Raw genomic sequence first — 9,926 nt, forward strand, 5'->3', positions numbered from 1 at the left:
TGAATGATGGATTAATGAAATGTTTGAGTGATTTTGACTTGCCATCCGGGGTGAAATCCCGAACGTGCCTACGTACTTCCGTTTGAATGGAAGATCAAAGTCAACGTAGTTCGATAGGCCTCTTTTAAAGGGCTTGGAAGGTGTATGCTTGATGCATGGGTGTGCGTATGCTTCGTGCATGTTGTTTAGGCATTTTTGCCGAAAATTGATTGATTTAGGCATTTTGCCAAAAATGTCGATTTTAAGCGATTTGTCGCTAAAATGGTTGATTTTACGGTTTTAAACCGAAAATGATTGATTTTGAGGCATTTTGCCAAAAATGTCGGTTTTAAGCGATTTGTCGCTAAAATGGTTGATTTTACGGTTTTCAACCGAAAATGATTGATTTTGAGGCATTTTGCCAAAAATGTCGGTTTTAAGCGATTTGTCGCTAAAATGGTTGATTTTACGGTTTTAAACCGAAAATGATTGATTTTGAGGCATTTTGCCAAAAATGTCGATTTTAAGGCTTTAAGCCAAAATTGTTGATTTTAAGGCAATTCATTTGCTAAAATGTGTGATTTAGGCGATTGTCGCCAAAATGGTTGATTTTGAGGCCTTCGGCCGAAATGTGTTGGTCTTAAGGCTTTTCGCCAAAATGGTTTGATTTTATGACTTTTAGTCGAAAGTGTTGATTTTAAGGCGTTTCGCCAAAATGGTTCGATTTTACGACTTTTGGCCGTAAAAGGTTTGATTTTTGATTAAGCAAGACTTTAGTTGACGTGTATGCATTTTTATGCAGTTATGGAATGATTAAGAGTAGAAAAGAAGCATGCATGAAGTGCTAAAATTAAATAGGCAGAATTTTAATTACGTACCTGATTTAATCGTCGGCCACTTCTTAAATCCAGATTTAGCTCCTCGTTTAGGTATATTAATTTTTAATTTTATTTTATTTTAGTGGTCAAATAACACAATATAAATGCAATAAAATTAAATTAAATGCAAAAAGCGGTAAAGAAGACGCAAGGAGCGTGAGAGGGAGAAGGTTTCGTCCGTCAATACAGACAAGAGGTGCCAAAAACAGCCTGAAAATGGCCTATTTATAGGCCATTTTCGGGTCCCGGGCGGTAGCTGCCGCCTGGCACGGCGGTAGCCACCGCTCAAAAATCTGGGCGGTAGCTGCCGCCAGGCCAGGCGGTACCTACCGCCCTGTCGGTGGGGCGACAGGCCTCGCCCGCGCAGGGCGAGAGGCCTCGCCCGCGCGCGGCGCGAGAGGCCTCGCCCGCGCGCGGCGCGAGAGGCCTCGCCCGCGCGGGGCGAGAGGCCTCGCCCGCGCGCGGCGCGGGAGGCCTCGCCCGCGCGGGGCGAGAGGCCCCGCCCGCGCTGGGCGCCAGGCCCCGCCCGCGCTTGGCGTGGGCTGGCGCCGCCGTGGCCGGTGTGGCCACCGTGCCTCGCTTCGGGAGCCTTTTTGGGAGTTTCAGACTTCCGAAAAATATTCCGGGACCTGTTCCGCGATCCTCGTAAAATTCCGGACGTTTCAAGTACCATATTGACATATTTCCGGTGAACTTCCGAAATGGCCTCCGGTCCGGCCGGACTGTTTGCAGTCCGGGAAAATTGGCTCTTTGAGCCTTGTGAGTCAAAGTTACTGTAGAAAAGTCAAATTTACTGTAGCAAATGCACTGTAGCACAATTAAATTTGCTGTAGCAAATTCATTGTAGCACAGTCAAATTTACTGTAGCAAAGTCAACCAACAGGCTTTTTGAGCCTCAAAATTTGAGTATTCACAATATCATGGTCTTCCTTGAAGATCACTTCGACTTCATTAACCTCTAAGCAGTCCTCTGCACTAACCTATCAAAGAGTTGTTGCAAATAAGCTCTAGAGATAGCAACTGCAGCTGCTACCATCTCCTCATTAGAATATGATTTCTTAATCATGGAGTTCTGTCACCTCAGGCTCCCACCTTGGCCTTTAATAAGGCAAAATGACTAATGATGGGGTTGAACTGACTTCAGAAATATCTAGAGATGAACTAGGATCCTTTAAAGCTTCAATAACTATATACTCAATCTGATTCATGACGCCATCTTCTTCAGAAGAAAAATCTTCTTCAACTTCCACCATTTCAACTTCCACTCCTTCCCTTGGAGTCCATCCCTTTTTGATAAAATGGATGAGATTGAAATCCACGTCATACAACTATGCTTCCAGGACATTAGAGTTAGCTTGAAAAGGTTTAGGATCCGCCCACACAACTTTCGCATCATTACCTTTCCAAAATAACAGAAGCTGATACAAGGAGGACGATAGTTGTTTCCAAAACAACTTTCTGTAGGCTTCTCTAGTACCACTCGTTTTGGCTCTCTAGGCTTAGAAAACACTGAATAATCACTCCACTACATATCTCTGGTTTGTTGGAAGCTGGTTCCTCCTGAGGTACACATGTCTCCCTTGGGAACTTCTAGAACTCCAGTGGCGAGACTATTCCTGTAACTACACAACCAAAAGGCAAAAGTACACCTTTAAATGAAAAGTTACCTTCTGAAATCTCTTTCTCCACATAACTTTCTAAGGATTACATGTTACCGGCTATGGCTTTATGCCTGAACTTATTTTTATCATTTCCCTAATTGGAACTGGCTAAAGCTGCCTTTTACCACTTCTCCAAGACTCTTTTGCTCTGCAACCTCCTCTTTTGAGTTCAAGTCAAAGGCTGAGGAAACTTCAGATGTTGCACCACTATCCACTTCTTATTTGGTTCAACAGGGGGAGGAATAACAAATCTTGATTGGTTCCTTTCAAACTTTGGCTCAAATCTAACCACCTTTGTCTTTGCAGGAAAGTGGTCAACAGATGGACTAGCTTCCCTTAGAAACTTTTGCTGCCAATGTTGTTGCGGCTTATTAGGTGTCTTTGAGAACTTCTAATGAATTGCAGCTTCTTCAACTGATCAATGATGCTCCTCAGATCTAATTCCACAACATCGAGGACTGTCACAGGTGGAAAAAGATCTTCATCAATCAATATCTACTCTTTTTTGGGGAACCTCAAGACTCCTCTGTTAATGCGATCCTATAGAGCATTCCTGAAACTCCAGCAGCTATTAGTACTATGGTTCCAGGAATCATGGTACTTACAATATTGCTTTCCCTTTATCTCCTCCTTCATCGGCAGCTTATCACCAGATGGGAGAGATACAAACTTTTCCTTCAGCAAGAAATCAAAGATCTCCTCAGTCTTAGACACATCAAAGGTAAATTGAGTCTCTAAACTAGAGTTCTTCTGAGATGTTGTCCTTACCGGGGCTCCTAAATTTGAGACACATAGTAACCTAAGTTCACCAATTCAGCCATAAATATTTCCTAATAAAACTCCAGATAATAAGTTCCCGCTGAGCTTCTCTTCCTCTGTTATTCTTCTTTCAACAGTTCTTCATATTCTGCTACCTTAGCCGCAAGCTCATAGAGTTGTTTAAACTTCCTCCCTTGAAATTTTTTTCTCAACTTGAAGTCCAAGCCTCTCTAAGCCATCTTGACAAACTCGTGTTCAGCTGAGAACACCTTACACATGTTCCTCAACTTCTTAAACCTTGCAATAAATGAGCCAATCATCTCTTCACTTCTTTGTGTTAACCTGGATAACTTGGCCACACAAACCTCTGGCTCAGCTCTAAAGAACTGGGTATGGAAGAGACACTCCATCTCATACCATGAATTGATTGAGTTCCTTGGAAGTGTTGAATACCAGGTGAAAGTTGTACTTATCAAGGAGTTAGGAAACAATTGCAACTTATAGTTAGTAAAATTCTCCAAATTGTCGAGGTCGACACATTGAATGGTGAATCTTGCTATATGCTTCACAGTCGATTGTCCATCTTCTCCGGAGATACAATTTGAAGTCTGGAATTTGTACCCCTTGGGATAAAGGTTCTCTCTATCGATGGTTTTTGAATAAGGCTTCATAAACTCTAGGCAGCCAACTTGTCTGAGGCTAGGCCCATACAGCTCCTGCACAACGTCCCTCGGAACATCCATTGACTTGGGGAATTTGAGGAACAGGATTACCTACCACTTGAGGAACCATAGTGATACTAGTGTACATATTCTGTGGAGCTATGTTAAAGGCAAACCCTCTAGTTCCTTGGCTTCCTCCTATGCCTGTCAATGACTGAGGAGCATGAGAAGCCTTAGCCTCATAGACACTTAGGTGAGTCATAGGCCTAGTGGTCCCAAAGACAATGTTAAGAGTCACTGTAGGCCTGCCAGTAGGGCAGCATATCTAGGTTGGTGCCTTTTGATGGGTAGTTCACCGGCTCCCTTCTTCGATGTGGTGGTTGATACCTCTCTTCAGCAAGAGCATGACCATTGTCAATGGCCCACGAGGGACTTCGAGGCGGTGCCCCCCGAGTTCTTTGGCACACTTGGATGAAGATTAATTCTTCTCCTTAGCAGAAGACTTGCTAGTAAGAGATTGATTTTGGGGGTGAGTCCAAAGCATCAATCTTCTTTATAGTGACCTTCTCCATGAAGACATTCATGGTTTGCAGCAATTTGACCATCATCTACCTTTGTTCTTTTAGCACGCCTTCACGCCAGAAGAATCAGAGACATCATCAGACATTAGAAATAGAAGTTATTTTACCTAGATGTTTATTGAGGTCGTTAGAGGTAAGTGTAACTTCTAGGGAGATTTTGAGCAAGAGAGTTGATTTATCCTTCCTTATGAGGAGACACTTCTCTTTCAGAACTTCCAAGGCCTATTCTCGTAGGTCCTCCATCCGAATCCAGAGATCCAGTAGCAGTTTCTTTTTCAACAATAGAATGAGTTTTTTCGAGTCATGATGTTCTCTCAAAATTTAGGTGAAAGATGGAATGTATAAAAGTGGTCGCACCGGACGTGCCCCTAAAGATTGTTGGTTCTTTCTATGAAAAGAGCAATGAATCTGCTGGCTAACAGCTTGATTTGTGAAATACGAGTGTGCCAGTTGTGTGAAGTACACCAACTGAGGAATTAATATCGCACTTGATATGACTTTTAGGCTGTGGGCTTGGATTCATGGTAAATGCTTCGCCAGTTGTGCAATTTAAAATAAATTTGAACAGAGTTAATTGTAAAGAGAGCTTGATTGCTTAAAATGTAAATGAAATTTGATTGCTTGAAATGTACATTTCTTGCTTGTATTGAAAAGAGTGTTTGTAATTACATGAAATGTAAATAAAACAATGCTTAGAAAAAATAAAGACAAGGCTTTTGAAAATTAAATTGTTTGACTCGTTAGAAAGTTCGATTTGATTTGTTGAATTCGTAGGAAAATTTGGTTAGGTTGGCTGGGTGCCTCTTGCACTTTTTAAAGACTCCACAGACAGTTACCAAAAGATCCACTGATGCACGTTACCCTCATTGGCTCCTTTGGTTTCCACCTTCTGTACGTGGTGAATAACTGCTTGAGGAGTGCTCTCCTTTGTCTACAGCTCACGTCTTCTATTATCTCTTTCTTTTTAATTAATTAATTAATAGATCTTAATTAATCTATTAATTACCCAAAATAATATAAATTGGGCCCAGTTAAATAAAATTCAAGCCTAAATCCAAAATACAAAGTCGAACTCTAAAAGATCACAAAATGGGTTCAACATGATGTAGCCAAAATGATTACAATTATCAATTTTGTTTGAGACCACCTCATTATATAAAAATAGAATTAAGTATAAAAGAAGCAGCACTACAAGTAGCTTGTATGACAAAGTGTAATACAAATTAACCACTTATATTTATTTTAATCTAAACAAAAACTATACTTTAATATTTTATAGATAAAAAAATTAAAAGAATACAAAAAGTGAGTATATAACGAGCATAGTCAACATGCGACGTATGTCATAAAAAAGACTAGTAATTACAAGTGTAGCAATCATATACAAGCTAGTTAATAAATAACTAAATTATTTATTAGCCCATACATAAATTCACTCATTTAGTTTACGTAAAAAATTTTATCGCGCCTTCAATTTTGACTTTGACATATTGAACTGAAACAACTCAAATTTTTATTTTCAAAATTTTTCATTTAATATTTTTAAAAAATTAACACCCTCCGAATTTATTTAACTAGTTAAATGCATATATATAATTTAAATAGTTGAATCAACCCCACATTAATTCAAAACCCGAATAAAAATCCATTTGAAATTGAAAACCACTCAAAAATCGCGATTTGAACCAAACCAAACTCGGATCGAACCAAATCGGCCCCAATCATCCAAAAACCTTCTAGAAACCCCTCTCCCTCTATTTTCAGCGTTAATCTGCTGTCTCCCTTGCTCCCTCTCATTTTTTTTGTTTTCTGGTCACCGGCGACTCGCCTGTGCCGCCTCTCCTTCGCGCTGCCGTCGCCTCCCTCTCCCAGCGCCGCTCTGGCTCTCTCTCTCTCCTTGTTTCCATTCTGGTGAGTGCAAGGGCCGCGGTGGAGCCGCAACCTTACCCAAACCGAAGCAGTCGTGACTCTGGCCACCAGAAACGGGCTCATTGAGCCCTCGCCTGCGCCACCCACGCCTTCGCGCCGCCACCATTGCCTCCTGTTGTCGCGCCGCCAGCCATCTTCTTTCTCCCTCAGCCCCATCGCACCACCAGCCGCCGCTTGATGTCATGCCTCCCGCTCGCGACTCCGGTGAGCACAGCCTCTCAGGCGAGCAGCGACTCTTGTTTCGGTCAACCTCAGCAACTGTCTTCGCTCCTATCATTCCGGCGAACACAGCCATTGTCGCCATAAACTCCGGCCAAGTAATTTCCAGCAACATTGAGTTTTGGGTATTGAGATTAAACTCTGGTTATTTTCCAGAAATTTAATTAATTCCTAGCATTTTATGGCTAATTAATTTAATTTAATTTTGAGTATTCACCAATGTAATATAATGTGTTGATTTAATTAGAGGACTTTAATTAATTAAGGCTAATTTAATTTAGCACCAAATAAATTTAATTGGGAAAATTTGATAATCATATTAATGGAATGAAAATGTGGATTTAAGGTAGACTAGATTGAATGTTGTTTTAATTTATAAATTATGGATGTGTGGTGGTGTTGAGGGTTGAGTATAATATTGATATTGTTATTCGGATGGAGGAAAGGAGAATTAAATTGCTTGATCGCCCGATGAATGGGCTGGATGTGATAATTGATATTTATGTATAAAGTTGTGATTGTTTGAACAGGTGGATAGTTCAATTTTTAGGGGGATACTGTCGAAATTTTGGCAGAATCTAGTCTATTTATAGCAAGTTAAATTAGTAAATAATTTATTAGATTAATACTTTAATTCTCCATTTAAATTTAATCCTTTGTCTGATGCATTTCTTTCTTTGTATTCTGAAATTCTTTAGATCGCTCGGACCCGTCTATCTCTCTTTTTGGTCAAAATCCGAGTTAGAGCTTCTTCTAGTTCAATTTTTAGGGGGGATACTGTCGAAATTTTGGCAGAATCTAGTCTATTTATAGCAAGTTAAATTAGTAAATAATTTATTAGATTAATACTTTAATTCTCCATTTAAATTTAATCCTTTGTCTGATGCATTTCTTTCTTTGTATTCTGAAATTCTTTAGATCGCTCGGACCCGTCTATCTCTCTTTCTGGTCAAAATCCGAGTTAGAGCTTCTTCTTTCCTCTACCACTGTGAGTACTAATAAGTAATGCATTATTGCATCTACATAACATCTATTTTATATATATATATATATATATATTTGAAACTCTAATATTCATTGTTATTATTAGTATATCATTATACGTATCTCATAAATATATTACGTTACTACTAATATATAATTATACTTTTACATTTGTGCATTAAGATTGATTTGGTGCATTACGTTAAATGAATTGCTTAATCACTTGTGCCGTGAATTTGCAATGCTTTGTTTGGAATTGGGATGAAGTGGGCCACTACGGGTTTGTGAGGATGGTCTGCAATACCGTCAGCCAGGTATGGGAAGATCGGCACCCCGTGTGCACCTAATGTAATATGATATGGAAAAACCATGAGGTGGCCGCCTGTTGATATGAAACGGAAAAGAGAGTATATAAAAAGTGAATATAGGAGAGGGCTGGTCATGTGAGGATTAGACTGGTCGGCCAGATATAAGGATCGGCTCCCTGGTGCATACGTTTGAGAGGGCAGGCCATGTGAGAGGATGGCTTGTCGGGGGTTTTCGGTGGCGCCACTGACTAATTTTCACTTGCTTGATTATTTGAAGGTGAAATTACTTGTGAGTGCTGGTGCCATATGATTGACTGGTTGTGTGCTCACTTTAGTATCTTAGGGTGCATTTCGCGTGAATGTCTGTGATATGCATTATTTATTATTATTCATTGAGTTATAAAACTCGCTCTTCTTTTACTTAACTTGTCAGGGAGTAGAAGCCCGTCAACCGACTAAAGCTCTGCAATCTTCTCCGCAGAGCTATAAAAGTAAATTCCTAATTTGTGCATTGTTATATGTATAACTCGATTACTTCCAACTATTGTTGAACTCCGCAGTTGTAGGATTTGCGTATCTTTAATTTGGTCTTTGAAACAGGTGTACTAACTTATGAATGTTCTTATTGTTTATTTAAATATATATGAACCAGTAGCCCATATTACCAATGAGATGTATTATTAGGCTCGGACTAAGTTTTACTCGAGATATTTGAGATAGGGCCAGGATTGTATGATTGTTAGATATACACAAATTTATATGGGCTTACTGCTCCTAAGATTTTTGTATGGCGTGTATGGGTTTTGTAGTTTAGGCTTACTACGGGCCTCGATGACCTTAAGCTTATTTAGATCCTAGTACTGGTTCGGTCCATGAAAACGGGTCGTGACATGAACACTTCGATTTATAAAATTATACATATTAAATATTTCAATTTGCAAAACTATTCTATTGAACATTCGAACTTATAAAATTAGATCGATTAAAAACTAATTAAAATAGTTGAAAAAAAATGTGAAACTTATTGTTTAAAAAGAAAAAAATATTTTGAGGTCCCTGAGTTTAGCCTAATTAACTATTTTGTCCTTGCATTTGTAAAAGCTAATTTACTCATCCCTAAATTTTAGCTTCGTCCAACAATAAACTTCTCCTGTCCAAAAAATGAAGCCTTATGTTGTTATAACAGGTAAAGACCAAAAGGCCCTTATATATATTAAAGCTAGCTCTTCGTCATCACTTGAAAAATTTTGCTCCTCTCTAACTCTCTATCAATGAAAATGAAGCTCATAAGACAATAGATTTGGTTGCCAATGAAAAGAGCGACGTTGCCACTAATCTCAAGAAAAGTTACGACATTATAGGCAATAAAAAATTTTGACTTTTAAAGCAACAAAATAATTAAAATATATTTGATTATAAAAACATTATTAATACCTTTAAGTTTGATTATTTGTAATTTGAATTTTGTTAATAAATATAAATCATATTCACTAACAACAATTAAGCTAATTTCTTGAAAGAATGATAACTTTACATAAATTACAATGTCCACAGTTATAAAATAAACTTCTTGAGAAAAAGGCAATAGAGTTGCTACACTATTGAGATACGGGATCCTAGAAAGAAGAATTGAGTCTGGTCAGGCACTTTTGACACGATTGAAGATGTAACTAGAGCCTATGACACGGCAGTGCATAACCAAGACCACCACTGAACACTGCCCCATAACCCTAGCAAAAAATAATAAGAATCATTAACTATACTGATAACCAGAGTCCCAACCATAGCACTACAGTTGAGTCCTTTAGTCCACCAGTGGCGTTTGAGTTCACGCATGATCTTATGAAAAGGTTTTCGTTGTTTATTAGCAGCAGAACGTAGTGGATTCAATTTGATTTTTAAACGGGAGAATTAAGCTCCAATTTGTGGCCTAGTTATTCTCTGTCCAATTTGAGCTAATAGGGCT

At 39.0% G+C, this 9,926-nt stretch overlaps 1 long non-coding RNA gene across 1 annotated transcript; it reads left to right on the forward strand.

The window, feature by feature from the left end:
- Positions 1 to 6,275: 6,275 nt before the first annotated feature.
- LOC149493190 (uncharacterized) lies at positions 6,276 to 8,628 on the forward strand. Its single transcript, XR_016322862.1, has 3 exons — positions 6,276 to 6,793; positions 7,587 to 7,656; positions 8,394 to 8,628. It is a non-coding gene; the product is annotated as an uncharacterized LOC149493190 (long non-coding RNA).
- Positions 8,629 to 9,926: the final 1,298 nt, after the last annotated feature.

The sequence above is a fragment of the Jatropha curcas genome, chromosome 10 (assembly GCF_041381405.1).
Source record: "Jatropha curcas cultivar XTBG-Jc1 chromosome 10, XTBG_Jcur_1.0, whole genome shotgun sequence".
In the NCBI taxonomy this organism is placed as follows: domain Eukaryota; kingdom Viridiplantae; phylum Streptophyta; class Magnoliopsida; order Malpighiales; family Euphorbiaceae; genus Jatropha; species Jatropha curcas.